Source organism: Amblyomma americanum, chromosome 11 (assembly GCF_052857255.1).
Source record: "Amblyomma americanum isolate KBUSLIRL-KWMA chromosome 11, ASM5285725v1, whole genome shotgun sequence".
NCBI lineage: Eukaryota > Metazoa > Arthropoda > Arachnida > Ixodida > Ixodidae > Amblyomma > Amblyomma americanum.
In genome coordinates this window covers 12,231,111-12,249,212 of record NC_135507.1, presented here as the reverse complement: position 1 = coordinate 12,249,212, position 18,102 = coordinate 12,231,111, and the positions used below count along the sequence as shown (strand labels likewise).

Below are 18,102 nucleotides of genomic sequence, written 5' to 3'. Positions count from 1 at the left end.
AGTAGACACTCTTTAACAAGCCTTGTTGCAGAAATGGGTGACCGCAAACGAGGAAGACAGCACGGAAGCACCAAAACAATTATTCTTATGGTTTCGTCTTACGCGACAGCAGGCAGATGAATGAACTAGCAACTACCCCACACCTTCGCTTCTATTTATCGAGAAACCACACGCTTACCAGACAGATAGGAGGCAGTGACTGCCTGAAGCATGCTGGTGTGGTGGGCATGCGCAAAGAACCTTCCTGCTTCCGTGCTACGGCTGGCCGGCGGGAACCGCCTTCCATGTGTCTGAAGAAAAAGGACAAGTGAGCCAGTTATCAGTTACAAACGTACCTACGACCCACATAGCAAAAACATATAAGTACCTCGCCGGGAGCGAGCATAAACACATGCGTTGACGTTTTTGCGCTGGAAGAATTTTGCAGTGACATAGTTGGGCGCTCCTAATGGTAGGCATTCTGTTTTCGTTTGGTATAAGCAGAGAGCGAGGTGGGGAGGTGGGGGGGATTGTGGTATTGCATTAGCCAGCAACAATTTAAGATCGAAGGGACAGATGCCCCTCAAAGGAGGCCCTCCAGCTAATGGCGCCGGCCCATTTTCATGAAGTCGCGGTTAATCCGAGTAACACTCTTTAACTTCGGGACCTCCTTCTGTTTGATATACTGCACGTATGTAAAATATTAACAAATAAAGAGAGATTCTCATTCTGAAGCCGTAATTATCCTCCATTCATATGCCACCCCCTGGGATTTCCCGCTAACGGGTTCAAGGGCACATGTTAAGAGGGAGAGGTAGAGAACCATTCAAGGGGGAGGATTGATCGATGCCACTGGCTGGAAGGGCTCCTTTGAGGGGCACTGGCCGCTTCATTCTTGAGTTGCATCCGAGTACAGCAACCAACCACTTTTTACAGCGTCAGCTCTGCGCGGAGATCAAGTCGTTCGCAATAAAATAAGATGCTGATGTCTCGCCTTCTTATTTATATGTGGACAAGCGACGCATTAAAGTTTTAACGCGACAACGTTAAAGAGCTCGCGTCGCAGAAAAGCCGGGGTCGTCAGCGTCGGCCGTGAGTGAAAAATCCCTCCTCCTCCTCCTCCTCCTCCTCCTCCTCCTCCTCCTCCTCCTCCCCACAATGTATGCCACTCCCCCAACAAAATTGAAGAAGGAAATGGAACAGTAACTGCCTCACATATGTAGGTGGACACCCGAACCAGGTTTGAGGAAAGGATATGGCGTATAACTGTCTCGCATATATCGGTGGACACCCATGCGAAGGGTCGACAACTAATTATATACTGTACGCGCACTTCTGTGACGGCCACTGGCAGACGTATCTTCCTTTGTGGATCGCCAGGGCTGCTCGTAGTGTGCGAGCCTAGTGGTTATCGCTCGTTGGCCAGTGCGAAAGCCCCGAAGTCTCGAACCAACCGGGCTGCGTTATCCTGGAGCAGCTTTCCCTTATGACGAGGAGCTCCTCCTTCTCGGATGCGCTGAGTGGCTTGACGTCATTGAAGAGGTTAGGCCGGACTCCACCAGCGCCGCTTACCTGCGAGACGACGAAATGAACATACAAGTGGAAGGATCTTTCGCCGCGCAAAGAGAAAAGGACGGGACACAAGAGTTTGGCAAATCCTTAGATTCAGCTTGCGACTATCACGAATCCCACGCGCTGAAGTGCTGCACGTAGTAACAGAGCTGTTTGTAATGGTGACACATATCAGATAAGAAAGCGCAGAAATGACAGCGATAAACATTTCCGATGTCTTGTTTTGTGCAGTACATTTCAAACATACATTTGCATGCTAGTGCTTCTGATGTGACGAACACACTTTTGCTGGTTGTTCTATATTATCCAAGTCGACACTGATTAAGAGATCTAGTCTGTCTCGAGACACAACTTAGTGATATTTCAAAAAAGCTTCCTAGGACCTGTACCGATCGCTGTTGCACGAATGGCAGTCACTGCCTTTATGACGTGGATAAAAATGTGCAGTACAAATCTGGTACTTACTCAAAGGCTAGTCGAGAACAATAAAAAAGAAAGCTGGAAAAGCGGGTAACTCGATCAATAAGAAGGGCAAACTGTGCTAATCTTAGCTGTTAATAAAATGTCTACATGTGACATGAATACATAAAACGTTTGCACAACCTTATTACTATTTTTAAAGCAAAAGCTTTACTTCTTCCCTATGCAGCTTCTTCGCCATGTGCGCCGTGTGCGCGACTTTGACTGAACCGAGGGGAGCCCACGTGACAGCTATGACATCACTCACCCGCCAGCCCCGAAACCGAGCGCTCGCCTGTTTCTATAATTATTAGTATAGGCTGTCCGCGTTCATTCTGTTCATTGGCGTTGGCGTTACACTTTTCGAACAAATGATACTGAACTCCTGTCCTCGCATCAAGGGAGCGATGCCTGGCCAAGCATGGGAAAGGTATAAATGATCTAACCCATTCCCCAGAATACCTGCGCACAGTAGTTCCGGGCACCGGGATTTATTTTAACGCCATTATCCACCATTCTAGGCGGGATTGTCGTATACACTGTCTTCATGTACCAAGCAGCCGGAGGCTGAGTCAGAGATAGTGACCCCTTTACGCACTGAATTTTTATCATTCCGTACACAACAAATTCTGACTCATCAAATCTACTACTTCCGTGTCATACATGATGTAGCGGAGTGGTACGCTTAAGTTTCAACGAGACGGTTGTATACATTTGGCGCATCAAGTTTTAAAAGGTAGTCATGTAGGTGCCTGGTTGTTCCGTTTTATTTCCCATAAACCTGAATTCAGGCTACGCAATATGAGACTGCGGTCCAGTTGTTACGTGATGTCCCATTTCTCCTCTGGCAATGGTCCGTCGTGTGAATCTACCTTAAGCGGCGCTTTCATGCGCCAAATACAGGGTTAGAATTGTCTTCGTTTCTCGCGGGCTCCGTTTTTGCAAGAATTACATCTCGCTTCCCATATTTCTGCATAGAAAAGCATTTGCTCATAACAGTTGCGTGAAGACACGGGATCGAACCTTGCAAATACAGGTTGCAAATACAGCTATACAGCGACTGCTATTAAAGACCAACTCACTTGGCTTAGCGGCGTATTGTAGTAGTAGCAGTCGCGTAAGCAGACTCTCGCTGAATCTCGCGTTACGTAGTGGCAGCCGTTCTGTAGTTCGTTTTTTTTTCTCTTTTGGAGCACACTAGAGTGTCCATCATTCGGTTTGGTTTGGTCTATGCGGGTTTCACATCCCAAAGTGACTGAGGCTATGAAAGACGCCGTAGTTGGTTGCGCACGTAATGAGCTGCGACGGGTGCGAGGCGATTTTGAATGAGACGAAGATTCTTGGCAAGAGCACAGATAAGACGGCGCGTGTTAGTCTGGAGGCTTTCTACATCAAGAAATATGGCAGGAGGTCCATCAGTACCCCTTCTTTATCTCTTTTTGATTCAGAGTATCAATTTTTAGATTCAGTTATCATGTAACTTTTTCTTTTTCTTGTATGATTTTTTGGCTGCCTGCCTGTTTTTTGTGAAGCGATGTTCTCTTTGTTCACCTTCTCCTCCTTGTCACCCTTCTCTCCCCTTGAAGCTTCACCGTATATAAACTGCTTCCTGCTTCAATAAAAAGCCAGTTGTGAGTTAAAAAAAATAGCGCTTGTGTCTCGTCTGTTCTGTCATTGTGGTTGCATGTTTTTGCGCTAGGTTTTCTCTAAATCAAGTAGTTAAGGGCTCCGGAAATTTCGACCGCCTGGGGTTCTTTAACGTGCACTGACATCCCACAGTACACGGGCCTCTAGAATTTCGCCTCCATCGAAATTCGACCGCCGCGCCAGGGATTGAACCCGCGTCTTTCGGGCCAGCAGCCGAGCGCCATAACCACTCAGCCACCGCGGTGGCCTAAGGGAAAGGTATTGGTCTAAGTCTAAGGTAAAGGTATTCGAATTACGAAGGGGCACCAAAACAGGAGATACACGCAAACCAAATGTGCAGTTCGAATCAACTCGAATTCGAATTAAGCGAATTAACGAGATTCCGCCCTAGTGGTAGCGGCTCTGTTTTAGTGGGGTAGAGAGGCTACACAGGCTACGGGAAGGCCATTGAACCCATGCCTACCGATGGTTCCCAGCGCAGCGGCTGCCAGATGTCGTCCGTGTGGCGTCGTCCAAAGCGCCACCCGCTTCCTCGCTGCGGTCGCTGGAGGTGGAGCCTCACGTCCAGGAACTGCGTGTTATTCCCCCGATGAGGTATTGGAAGCGCAAGACTTTCCTCTCGAAGCAGAGCATGCTGGAATGAATGCAAGTCTCATGTATATAGCAGATAGACGAATGATGCGGTGAAATGTCATGTGCATTCGGTCGGGGCCACGCATATACCGAAACATGTACTCAGATATTACTCGCACGCCAAAGGCCATCACCAAAGAATATTTCCACGTGAAAGGTCGGAGAATTTGCCATGCCGTGACAGAACACTGAGACCTTCCGGGTCTCCTCGGTGCACAAAAGCTTAGAAGAGGTCGTGCGTACAACCCGTCGCTCAAATTACCTAGAGGCCTGCTCGGACGTTCTCAGGAGCCGCCGGCACCTGCTTCCCATTTGCAGCCTGATGGTTCTTGTTGAGGCGGCAAGCTGCTCGTCGGCCCCACCTGCATTCACGCTGCGGCTTGAACGAATTTCCGGCTGTTGGCTCGCTGTGCATAGCTACAGCGGAAACGCAAATTTCTTCTCGACGACACCTGCAATGAAAACATCCATACGACAGCCTAAATATTTTTCAGATTCCTTCATCATGCCTCGATTATCTTTTTAGCCGATTATGGCGTTGACAACCATACCATTTACAGTCAGAGCCATATAAAACGCCGCCTATATTATTTCTAAATGCCGCAGTTTCGGCTGCTTGGCCAGGCATAGAAGCCTTGGTTTGGACAGGAATTTAGGAGCTTCCTGCCCCGACATGAAGCCAGGAAAGAAAATGGTGCCTCCTGGCGGAACATGGACAACTCTAAGCGTTAGCGCCGTAACGGAGACACCCGTTTCTCGCAAGAGACCCACTTACAAAGACGCTATCATGCATGGGACGATCTTGGTTTCGTACAGGTGCACAGAACTTCGGTATTTCTACCTCGAGCAGGCTTGACAAGGGCAGTGTTTTCTTGCACTGCTTGGAAACGCTATGTATTGAGCAATATCGGCATTAAAACAAAATTTTTAGATATAATGGTAAGGTTTTTCCGTATACGCTCAGCCGTCTTTGGCCGGCACCGTCAGCTTCCCTATAAGTCTGTCTTGCATCTCTATGTATTTTGTCCATGAAGTTTTTCCTATAATTTCGCAGACACCGCCACACTGTATACTCACTGCACATTTTTCATTAACCCCTCTACGAACTTTTTTTTTATAGTGAGATGTATTCCTGGCTAGCCCTTTGTCTGGAGAAATGAAATGCACTCCCTCTTCGTATCGGCTGGTATTTAGTATAGGCCGCTGAGCCATTAAAAGCATTCGGGGGACTCACATCCGTGTCTATTATATACAGTATCATTACTCGAAGAAGCCGGCGACAGAGAGCACATTGGACCTGATATACAAAATCATATCGATCGTAACTAATCAAAGACCCGAGTAGAAAATAGGAAGTTCATTTCCTTTGCAGTAAGCCTGCAGTGCCAAACGCACACATTGAGACATTAGGGAGATGGTTGTTCAGGAGAGCCCAAACGGCAAACACAAAATTCCAGATGGAAAGAAAAAAGAAGATCGCGAAGGAAGAGTATCAACATCATGAATCACATGTCTTATGCGGATATATCTCCTTTTTTCGGCTCGACTTCAAATCAAGAGCGCTCTTTACTGTTTCATAGCTAGGCGTTCTTTCAGCTATATGCGACGCACTCTTCGCCGGTCTGACTTGAGCCCCATATCTTTGGTGAGAGGATAACGTGTTTGGCAAATATTCTCACGCGTTAGAAAATTTCTGCCCGGACAGTTCTCTTTGTTCCCGCCTTGACGGGGTGCCGGTTTGCAGCGCCGAAGAATATTTTGTAATTGTCGCCGATATTGAATCTACCGCCGCATCGATGCTATACTAATTGCTTAAAGATGTTGAATATAATGTCAATTTCTATCAGACACTAAGTTACTGCTATGTTTAGTTGGAATGTGATTCGCTTACTGCCACCAAAAATCTCAAGTAGAAAGCAGTCTCAGTGGTCTACACACGCATTCCTCTTGCGTTTTGATTTACTTTTGTTTAAACTATAAACTACCACACTTGCTGAATCGTCCGTAGCAACATAGCAGATTACAGAACGCCGCAGAAACTTTGTTCCAGGCTAGGTACTTTCAGCTTTAAATGCAACTGCAGCGTGCTGTTGGAACGAAGAATTTCCACTGCGTTGTATTTTTAGCAGGCCAAAGCAATATCACGTTATCTCACAGCTGCCTCATTTTTACACCAGTGATGTCAACTACGCCTCGTCCACGTATACATGCACGCCCACGCACACAGACATGTAGTTTATCGGTAATTTACGCATGTAATTTACCTGCAGTTGTTGGCGGACTTCCGGAAAACCTTGTTGGAGCCAATGTGGTGTCTGAATTAGACATATTTCAGAAAATCTGAGGAACAACGAAATGTAGTACATGTAATGGTGCCACCGAAGCGTGGATTGCATTCTAATCTGCACAGAGGTTAGTCCGGCAGAGACGCGGTGCGCTACTTGAACAAACATGAAATCGTATTGGAGATCGGGCAGAGGGTACCCACGCCGCGCCCACCTACTATCTCGCTAAGGCTGCCGCCGCCTAGGATGTTTCTGGGTAACAGGAACATAGATTATATAGGAGACAGAAAAATGGTGTACCAACTACCTCAATCCCTTCATTCATCACAAAAAGTATCCACAGGCTCACCCGACCAGAAGCAGACAGTGGCGCCTTTAGGCTGCCGGTCGGGCAGAGGGTGTCCACGCCGCGGCGACCTGCTTTCTCGCTAAGTTTTCCGCCGCTTACGATGTTCCTGGGGATCAGGGACAAAGATTGTACAGGAGACAGATAAAATGGTGTGCCAAGTACCCCAACTCTTCCCTTCAACAAAAAATATCCACAGGCTCACCCGACCAGAAGGAGACAGTGACGCCTTGAAGTCACTGGTGGGGCAGAGGGTGTCCACGCCACGGCCACCTGCTTTCTCGCTAACGCTGAAGCCGCCTTGGTTGTTCCTGGGTAGCAGGGACAGATTATATTGGGACTATAGTGGGACTATATACTGGGAATATTTTTTGACCATATTGATCATATTGCACTGATTTAAATTTGACGCGCTTGCATTCATTTCAGGTTAGAGGATAAGAGCAGCTTGAGCGATCGTGGCACCACCTGACCTAGGTAACGTGACCTGGGTGGCGATGTAACGGACGGACGGTCACCGCGAGATCACCTGGACGGACGGACGGTCACCGCCATTATGAGCCATTAAAGGCTTTTGCTTTAAACTATTACAACTGCGCCGAGTCTGAATTAAGGAGAGCATTCTCTGTACACTTGGTGTTGAGAAAATGAAAGTTGCACTTCGAAACAACCGAGTTCACGCTATTATAGTCGAATCTCGGTCTTTCGTTCTCGAAAGGGACCGAAAATTCGAACTGAGCGGGGTTCGCGTTGAGGGAGCTTCCTCAATACACTTTGTGTTGGCATACGAATTAATGAATTGGTGCTTTACTGGCGCAGGGACGATTGATACTATGAGCCAAGTTCTCGGGACTAACCGGAGGGCTCAGCCCTCAGTTGCGGCGCAATCAGCACCGATGGCTCCACCTGCTTCCGCGTTGCGGCTTCGGGGGCGGAACCGACCTGTGGGTGCTTTCTCCGCAGGAATAAGTGGAAACACGTGTCTCTACTCCAAGCCAGGCTGTGATGACAATCTTTACTCCAAGACCGGCTGCATTGAGAGGACGTCAAAAGAGAATGGAACAAAGTGAATCGTAGTTCAAATCAGCACACTTCATTTCCCTTTAAAAAAAATGGAATGCGATAATGCCTTGGAGGCGATGCAGGTATTCTGTAAATAAATAAATAATAAAAGACATGAATCTGTCGAGTCCTTGTCTCACGTCGGAAATTACTAGCAGGGAAAAATTTTCAACTCCAATATTCAACTCCAATATTTCAAGGAGCCGCCCGGGGACACCTGGCGGCAATGTATTCAACTTAAGACACAAAACGTTGACACATGCTAATACTCAGTGCAGGCTGCAGATTAATACAACTTACGCTTTGAAGCAAACATGATCGCGACAACGCACTGGTCAGAAAACTGGTCGTAAATCTCGAAGCAGAAATAGTTTGAAATAGTTAACATGGAAGAAACCTGACAACAAAGTTATGAGGTCTGATAATACATATGAGTGTGTCTGTTGTATGTATAAAATGTTCAGTGGCCATTAAGACGTGCATACGGTAATTCGAATGGCTTAAATGGCAGCGTAAGATCAAAATAGCGCTCGTGATGGCAATGCAACTGTATTGCTTGATAAGGGTGACCCTGCTTTCAATAATTAGTTCTTATGCTTCTTGCTTTGTGTGCGTAAGTTCCAAAGCGATATTGAGGAGATATATTATTCACTTCTTTAAAGCCTTTTGTGTGGAATACTTGAGGCAGTTTAGACTAATGTACCTTGTTGGTCGGCATTAAATCATATCTTAAGATGAGTGGTTGGGCTGACAGGGGCTTCAACAAATGCAAAACCACCACAGGGTTCTTGGTAATTGATTGCCATGCTTCTGTTCGCGAAGCCAATGTATGTGCAGGGTTTTACTCCTCCAGTTTTCCTTCTTGTTGAAAATGTATTCTATTCTGCCAGTGCTGATATTAATACCACGTGTTTCCGGGAAGATTAGTAGAGCAAAATGTTGGGCCTGTTGGTGTAGCGACATATTCTCGAAAACTTTGTGCATATTAACACAGGGCGGGAGGGAGAAACATGCACACACACACGACCTCGAAATACTTTCAAAAAGTTTCAAAAATAGGCATTCCGGGGTGAAAATACGGGTTTTGCAGCGTAGTACTACCATGTTGGCGCACATCGGAAAGCTGGTGAATTGTCTTGAGTAGCAAGCTGGTTAACCAAACTATCGCTGACAGGCAACTAACTGGCTACAGTATGGTCAGCCTTTCCGCTCGCTGAGGGGGGGGGGGGGGGGGGTATGGAAGTGGGTGCGACCAAGGTGCTGCTGTTCCAGCAACCTGCCACCTGTTGCCGTGCTGCCACCTGAATCACTTCCCCTCCCCCCCCCCCCCCCCGGAGGGTGGGGGAAGCTTCGGCGCAGTCCCAAGTATTTGCACTCAGGCAGGAAGCTTTTCATGGTGTTCATCCCCGACCGCTTTTTGTCATCAGTATATAACGAAAACAAAGCTACAACACCCGTAATATGTTATAAAAAGGAAAAATACGTAGAAACTACGGCACCCAGAAATTTAGCTACAGAATATCCAGTTTTTTTTTAAATGATCACCATCCTGCTGTAAGCATTATCCAGGAAAGTCAATCATTGAAAGCTTTCAAAAATAGCATCACTATGTATCTGTTGTCACTACAGGCATGGCCACTGTTTTTGTTTCTATTCTGTTTCTCGCAGTTTTTGCCAAACTCTTGTACATAAATGCTCAATATGAAATAACTCTAGTTTCAATGTTAACCAATCCACTCTGTATTTCCTCGTTTAGTGATTATTTTACATGCTGAATGTCTTGTGCTCTCGACTAAGCAAGAAGGGCGCAGACTCTTTGTCAGGCATCCATTTGCCTTTTGGTCTGCGCCTTAGGAAACTGTACCACACGTTGCCTGAATAAACTCTGACTCTTTGACATGGAATGCGAGTCGGTTGCAAATTCTCCACAGCCCGGACTTCGTTTTTCTGGCCGCAAGCCCCCTCGAGGACCCGACTTCTTCGATATCGGAAACAAACACGCAGCGGCTGGGTGCCGCGCTCTTTTCACCAAAAGGGAGTGCATGCGGCATAGTCGTTTTGGACATTTTGGTCGCCCTTTTCAGCCACGCCGGCCAGTACCCATCCTAACACCCCTCCACACCTGCTACCATATCCTGACAACGGGCATCGTGGGCAGCAGCCCGCTCATATGGCCGCGGAGAGTGCCCTGACAGTCCTCCTGGGGATTCGCAACTCACTGCAGGGTAGGCCCCAGCGGGAAACCCCGACTATCGACGTAGCTACTGGACACGGAACAGCAGCCATAAGCGCCTCACAGCCTCCAGCACAAATGAGGGGCAACCAACCAACACGTCCCAGTCGGATTCTCAATCGGCTGACACACCTTTGTGGAATGGGACACGTGTGGGTCAAAATGTTTCGGAAAAACAATTAATTCATTTTCAGCCTAAACATGCAGCCACAAACCGACGGGGATGGTCTGCACTGACCCGCCGTCAACTGCACCTTGCATCCCTAAATACGTGGCCCCGTCTCCAAGCAGCCAGAAAATTGATCGTTTTCTTTTGATTAGTGTCTCGAGAACTTCTTGGACACCCGCACCTTGGACGAACAGGGAAGCCAGGCTTACCTGATCAAGTGCCTCCTTGGTAATCGAGCATAAGTCGAGTGCTCCAAGCATGTCCCTGAAAAAAAAAAAAAAAACTTTGAATGCACTTTAAGATGTCAGTGCCATCTGAGAAATCGAGAACGCGGTGAAGTTGTATATCATAGGGACATCACCCGTAAAGGAGGACGAAATGGTATACGATAGTAGTGGCAGTAATGTGAGACTTTATTTAGGCACAACACTTAAACGCCTAAGACGACGCAGGCCTGCTGCACGAGAAAACGCTGTTTGTGTTCACCTTCAGCTTCAAGCCAGTCCAGCCAGCTCCCGACAGTGCGTGTAAGGGGGTGCGAAAGAAATACGATTGCAGAGAAACCGGGCAGGAGAATAAACAGTAGGAGAGGTTGGCATAGGGGGCAGGACAGTTGGTATATGAAGGATCGCGACGGCATTTGTACAGGTAAAGTCGTGCAGTTGTGACAAGTGTGTTGAGTTGTATCTGTCGAAGGATGTGATCCTCTCGCTCAGAAAGACTAGGGTGAGAGTTGGGTTAAAGCTTACGGTTGAGTCGGAGAGCGTTGTATATAACATTCTTCGATGGAGCAAAGGTAGCTGTAAACCGCAATAATAGTGCAAAATTCATGTGGTAGATGGCGTATCTTGTGTCATAAAAGAGATGTTTCCGGAATGTTTCCGGAAGGGAAACATCCTTCTAAGGCAAGGAAACATCCTCGGATGTTTGGATTTCTTCTTCACGTTTGCTGAGCACGCCGATTTAAACACTATGATCCTTAAGTCAGGGGGCAGTCGCATGCACCGGAGTATCGCCCACACGCGTGTGAGGGAGGATATACATACAGACATCCTAAACCTACACAGGGGGACGAGAGCTAAATACCCCCCCCCCCCCGCATAAAGCCCTGACGAATGAGGAAGCAACGTTTTCGCGCAGACTGCAAGCAAACTCCTTCCCAAATTTATACATCCTAAACAAAATGTACCCGACGCAGTATAGAGATACCTGCCCCTGGTGCGGGGCCACACCCACACTCTACCACATCACATGGGAATGTGAACGCAACCAAACATTCCGCCAACACAGTAACCCGAGTGCGGAGCAATGGGAGAGTCGGCTCACCAGCTGCGAGCTCACGGCCCAAAGGGCTTTAGTGCAGCACGCAAGTGAGGTAGCTAGGCTTAGTGGAGCCCTGGAATAGGGGCCCAACCTTGCTTAAGAAGAGGCCTCAAGTCGCCAGCGAAGTGAAGACGACGGAGGCCTCGAGACGCCAAGCTCTTGAAAGCACCCAAATAAAGTTTTTTTTTTCTCTCTCTCTCCACCGAATACACTGCAAAATCGAAACACCGACAGAGCTGCGCTCAAATTTCGCATTCAATATCGTAATCATCCTTAGAATTGTTTCGTTCAGGTAACAAACAAACCGAACCGTGAATTCCTTTACGCACACGAGAACCTTGCGGGTGGCACGAAGGATCAGTGTCGACCCGCCCTCCCAGGTTATTCGTAAAATTTTGATAAGCAAGTATGATGATGCATTTCCAGAAATGGAAAGTATAAACGGACATGAATCATTTCCCGCATTTAGGCGTCTTACCTCCCAAAAGCAAGTACTTTTGCGTTACTTGTGTGTGCGTGATTCTCACTTTAGAATGCACTTCTCCTTTAAGAATGTGGTTAAGAAGGCCCGAAGTTTTCGTTCGCTGCGTTCCCTATAAGACAAAATCCACCTCATTTGCGAAGATGACGGATGCAAAATTGATCTGAAACAAATCACTGCTTAGTGCAGCCAACTCTCAGAAACAACTCCAAGATCGCTTCATACAAAACTGTGTAGTACACAGCGTGACTAAGCGTTAAGTTCATTCGCGGGGAGCGACATCACTGTTCAGTATACCTGACTGAAATTTGACATCGCGTGAGGACTGTTTCAGGTGTTTCTGCCCTTGGACGGACGGAGTTGTTCGTATCAGTAACCCGGTTCCCGACGATTACGTAACAGGAACACCTGAAGCGTCTGCACACGATGCGGATGCTCAACTATATGACAGGACGCATTATCTGATTGGCCGACAGGGGGAAGTGAACTCAATAACGACCCGCGAAATATCAACAGTTGCACTTTCCTCTTCCAGCAAGACTGGTACTGCCAAAAAGTGACTTCGTGTAAAACTCCAATTCGAATTACGGGAATTAGTACTCAGATTCTACCGCAGTAGTTCGGCACTTTACCGTTAAAGCTAACTATGAACCGAAGCATATCGTGACTCACCGAGGCGCGCAATCCAATGATTCCGGAGGCTGGCCAAGCACCATTGGCTTCCACGCTTCGGCCTCGGGGCTTCGGACGTTTGGTGAGGTCCTGCAGGCACTGTGAACTTTTCCCGTGACAGGAAAGGAAACGCAGGATTCTGCTCGAGCAAGCAGGCCTGGCAAGAATAAAAGGATGCCTCATATAGCAGGTCGAAAAAAAATTAGCTGGGGCTTAACTCGCTTAAACCAATGTGCGACGTGCGAAAGCGTGGTGAAGTAAAGGATGACGCCACAAGCGACACCACCGCAAAGAGATGGCGCAAAACGCCATTATATGTTGGCGGCTTTTGATGCTTTTACCAGATGTAGCTTGACCTCCGGATTTTTGACGTCACTCCACTCCAGTCAAAGAGAATGCTTCCGTCAGATGAGGTGTGTGCCCTCCATCTAGTTGGAGAATTATAAGACCGCCGAAGCATTTTGGCCTCATGGTGCGTTATTGCTATTGAGTCAAAACCAAATGAAACATTTACTTTGCTCTTTTAGTACAAATTCCTGTCGTGAACACTGCCAGTCCTGTGGAACTTCCGCGTCCGTTCAAACTCTTCCTGTCTTTGTTTACGAATAATTCACCGGCAGCAGAACTGATCGGCCCAATATTGGAAATATATTGGCAAAGGCCAGTCCGACGTAGGACCAGAGTGAAATTAGTCATTTCCAATATTGAGCCGATTACCTGTGGCGCTTAGGTTTCGCCTGCCTGAGGATCTTTAACGTGCAATGAAATCGCAAACCAAACGGGCGCCTTCTGTGTTTCGCCTGCATCGAAATACGGCCACTGCGACAGTAACAAATATTTGGCGATGCCGAAATTAAGGAAGCAGTAACCGCATCGCACTCGGTAGACACCTGAACTGCACCGTGACGGAAGGTATGGAGGAGGGATAGAAAAAAAGAAGGGAAAACTAGATGGTGCGGTGGATGACTCCGGATTAGATTCGACTGCCTTGTGTTCTTCCTGCACTGACATCGCAGAGCGCACGGCAGTTTTATACGCATCACCTTCACCGAACCGCGGCTTGCATTTGATACCGCATCATCGGGCTCAGCGGCCGACTTAATGAGTCACCATGGCTGATACTTGCTTTCCTTCGCTTCTGCACGGCGAACACCTTCGTAGAACACCACCGCGGCCATTTTAAGTTCCAGACAGCCTTGAAGCCAGACGTCTTTAGTGATATTAACGCTTTTTATTACATCCGGCCAGTAAGACGTGGGGTCACTGCGCGTTTTCTTTAGAAACCTGCTTTGGGTGCCTGAAACGATGTGCCCTACTGAACAAGCGTCTGCATCTTGCTTTCGAAGATGGCAACAAGACCATGAACTCGAGATCTGCGGCGAACGTCATATAATATAAGCCGTAGCGGCGAGTAGGATATAAGAAAAGCACACCCTCAATGTTCCCTTCTTTCAGCCCCTGTTTCTTCTGCTGAAGTTGCATTACACAACTGCCAGAGATGTGCAGCTCATTGCACTCAGAGACCAAACACACGAGGCCATGCTCACTCACCACACCGTCGACCACACTGGACAGCCACGTCGGTGGATTTGCCTGCTTCCAGGTTACGGCTTGGTGACTGGGCGGCCAAATTGGACGGAAAGCTGCTCACCAGCTTTGATGCTGCGGCTGCCTCGCCCTGTCTGCCCATAAGGAGGAAGACTGCGAATATGCAGAAAATGCCAAGTCTCTTCTTTTGGGATGTGGCAACACCTGTGACAGGTAGACATATCGCAAAAATCACACTGGACTCTGCGCTGTACAGCTGGCCGTACGATTATTCCACTGCGGGTATTGAATATGTACTGTCACAAATTCTTTTCATGCCAGTTCCGTCCTGGAATACACTTTGCTCAATATTACTTGCAAGAGCACCAAATACTGGTCGGCGGGTTTATAACGCGAAGCTTTACCATTTGGCCGCAGAAAAACAATGATAATTCCATTCAAAGAATAGTGTTTGTTTATGCTAAAGCTGGCGCATTATGCTTCGCTGCCTCCGTGCAGTGCCCCATCTGACTGCTCCTACGACCGAGACCGCCGGAAGTAGGCTATCACCAGGACTCACTCTTGCACATAAGACATGCAAAGAAAACCATTGTGCGTTGTGGGTATGGTCCGTAGACACTATGGGTTTAGAAAAAAGAAGGAGAGATTCTTAACAAGATTTATTGTTGCCGGCATAACAGTGGCCATGACACCTTAGCCTACACCTCTTCATAGCAGCAGGCAATAGAGCCATCTTAAATGAAGCTAGTTTTACCAATATATCACGTAAAGGAGTTCTTCCAACGCCCGTCGATCGCCGAGGCACGCCGAACGCGCCCTGCGTCCAACGCGGGTGATGGGTGAAAAATCAGAGACGCATGACTGCCCTGTATCAAGCACTTCGACGGCTCCAACTTTTTGTGCCAGTATAAATGCCACCACGAAACGTTTGGCCACGGTTCCGGCCCAGGACCCCCAGGCATATAGAATGCACTAGGCAGACTGCGTTGTCCCGAGCACAAAGTAAGAAAACGGAAAAGCATTAAACTAAACGCGAGCTGAACCAATGCGAAATGTTCCCGAACTTGCGAGGCTTTCCAGAAGTGCGAGCTCCACAAGGTACTTTTCTACAGACGTAGGAGAAAGTCATGAGTCACGTCTCATGGAAGAGGACGAAGAAAATTCATAACAGGTAGAAAAGAGAATGTAGGGACGTGTATAATGCCAGGTGGGAAAGAAGTATGGTATGATGCGGTATGACGTGCTATGGCATCGTATGGTATCATACGATATGGTATGGATGACAGAAGCCAGAATGGAGAGTTCGAGTTTAATGTAAGCTGCCGGGGGCTCTGCAGTGGGAGGGTGTTCCAAACGGACCCCGAGGTAACCATAGCCGACTGCGTGGAGTAAGGGCCGGATCTGCACAGGTCCTGCTGCCTTATGCTGCGTAGCCTTGGGTTACTGCGTTCTATTTGGAGGAAACACGAGGATCTTTTCAAGGTCGGCTACCACGTGTATTCAGAAGACTCCCAAACAGGAAGTCACAGAAGGCTCGGCATCCCTAAGAATTACAAAGAAAAATACACCTATGGGCTGAACTCCCTGCTTAGAACTCGCGAATTTGGACCTCGGAATTCACGACGTACAAATCTGCAAAATACTTCTTGATCTCAAGGCGCCTGCACCGGCGTTCTTTCAAGGCAGCTGATAGCGGACTGCCACGAGATGAGAGAGAAAAAACGAATTCAAATTCGAATGGAATGTTTAGAACTCGAAACAATGGCGCCACCGTTAGAGGCGGAGGTTGTTTGCAGCTCTTGCTGTGCAACATAGCTGCAGTGGCGCCCAGGATACGTACTCGGATCCCACCGCATGGCTGTTCCAATGTGTATCATCATTATGCTAACAGCTCTGAGAGTCATCTATAATTTATAGCCAGCCGGCTTTGCCAAATTCCTGCTACAAGGAACTTTCGACTCGCTACAAATTTAAAATCTCATTTTCCTCTAAGAGCGAGCTGCAGCAACGGGATGGAGCCCGCAACATTAGATTGTCTCTATTTTTGTGGTACAGTCTCAAGGCTAATATCCGAAGCTAGAGAGAAACAGACGAAGGCGTCGAATTATGCAAGATTCGAATACAGAGGTTATCAACAACGCTAAACCTTAAGTTTCCGTTAATCACGTTAGCATTAACGGGATTTCACTGTAATGTCAACGGCTGCGATTTAGTGGCGCAGAGCAAAGGCAGGCATTGCGCCGAAACTTGATCCCATGCCTACCGGTAATCCTCAGTGTGGCGGCTGAACGTAATAGTCCGGTTATCACCACGTCCACCTGCTTTCTCGCTGCGGTCGTTGAAGGTGCAGTCGCTATTTTTCCAGTCTTGACGTGCTTCAGTCGCGGGAGGCAGTGGAAACGCAAGTCTCTCCTTAAGGAACGAGACAACGCTGCAAATAAAAGAGAAAGTCTCGTATAGTTGGTTAAAGAAAATGGCGGCGTGTGCAACGAGCCTTCAAATCATTCGTCCGAAATTATTCGCTCGGAAAATAACGGTCGGTCGGCGCGGAGGTCGCTTTGCCCACACGAGCCATGGGTCATAAGGATTTAATGGTTCTGTTTCGATTTGGTTTTATTTCTGACCCTTCGTCAAAGGCTGAAACAACGCTATGAACCCGGCATAGAATTCCTGGCAACGCGCTCCTTTCAGATTTATAAGTCACAATAATGATACAGAAGAAATTATATCAAAACATGTAATTGCTTGGCTAGGTTACAAAAGGTAGGCTCTGTCCTGTTCGTGACTAATGTCTCTTCGGTACTCATATTCTTATGCGGCAGTATTAGCGTGCGTTAAACTATCTTCTTAATCTATTTCATGCGCTCTAACGCTCTTCAGTAAAGAGTAATCTGCGGAAAAAATCCGTTTCAGCTTCAGGCAGTGGTCCTTAGATAGAGAGACAAACAATTTAAATAAAGAAAAGGGTTGAGAGGTCGGCCTGCGGCGCGGTGACCGTGGCCTGCTAATCCACACTGGGGAAGGGGGAACGGGACATTTTGGGTGGATAAAAGTTTAACGTTCAGAAATGTTAAATACATTTGCCGTAAACGTTAAAACTCTAAAGGGGACACCGAAGACAAATCCACTGAATTACTGTTTTCAGTATAAAGTGAATCTATGGCTCTTTCTACGTACGTTAAAGTATGCCAGGCAACAAAGCCAATATTCACAGCTGAGAAAACTGAATTTTTAAAGGCAGATTTATTGTCTAAGGGCATCAGTGATGGGCGAAGGTGTGATGAACGATTTAGTAATGATTAAATTAATGAAAAAGGCTAGCTGATTTGATAAAGTTCAGTAGAGAGCGATGATACGGTCTCTGCGTCCTGGAAATATATGAAGCAGGGTTGCTTGGTGAAAGACCCGCTACCTTCAGGTGCCGGATCGTTGTAGGCTTGAGTGCTTGGCAGTCCCACAGTAAGTGAAGAATGTAGGCTTCAATCTCCTCGCGTTTATATATCGGACAACAAGGCCAAGAAAAGAAATAGATGCCAAATTACAAATTTTGCCGCCATTAGTTTCAAATTCTTGACGTCTACACCGAGAACGACCGGTTCCCGCCGTTTCAAGTGAATGGCGGTGCAGCCTGCCCTCCGGGATCAGCGTTTGAAGTTCGATATCGACGCCTGCATTTTGCTTGCGAAATCGACC

At 47.5% G+C, this 18,102-nt stretch overlaps 1 long non-coding RNA gene across 1 annotated transcript; it reads right to left on the bottom strand.

Moving 5' to 3' along the window:
* Positions 1-1,381: 1,381 nt before the first annotated feature.
* Positions 1,382-9,140, bottom strand: LOC144110374 (uncharacterized). Its single transcript, XR_013309818.1, has 6 exons — positions 7,779-9,140; positions 7,127-7,232; positions 6,925-7,030; positions 4,553-4,742; positions 4,121-4,291; positions 1,382-1,551 (listed from the first exon to the last, which is right to left on the bottom strand). It is a non-coding gene; the product is annotated as an uncharacterized LOC144110374 (long non-coding RNA).
* Between the last annotated feature and the right edge of the window lie 8,962 nt (positions 9,141-18,102).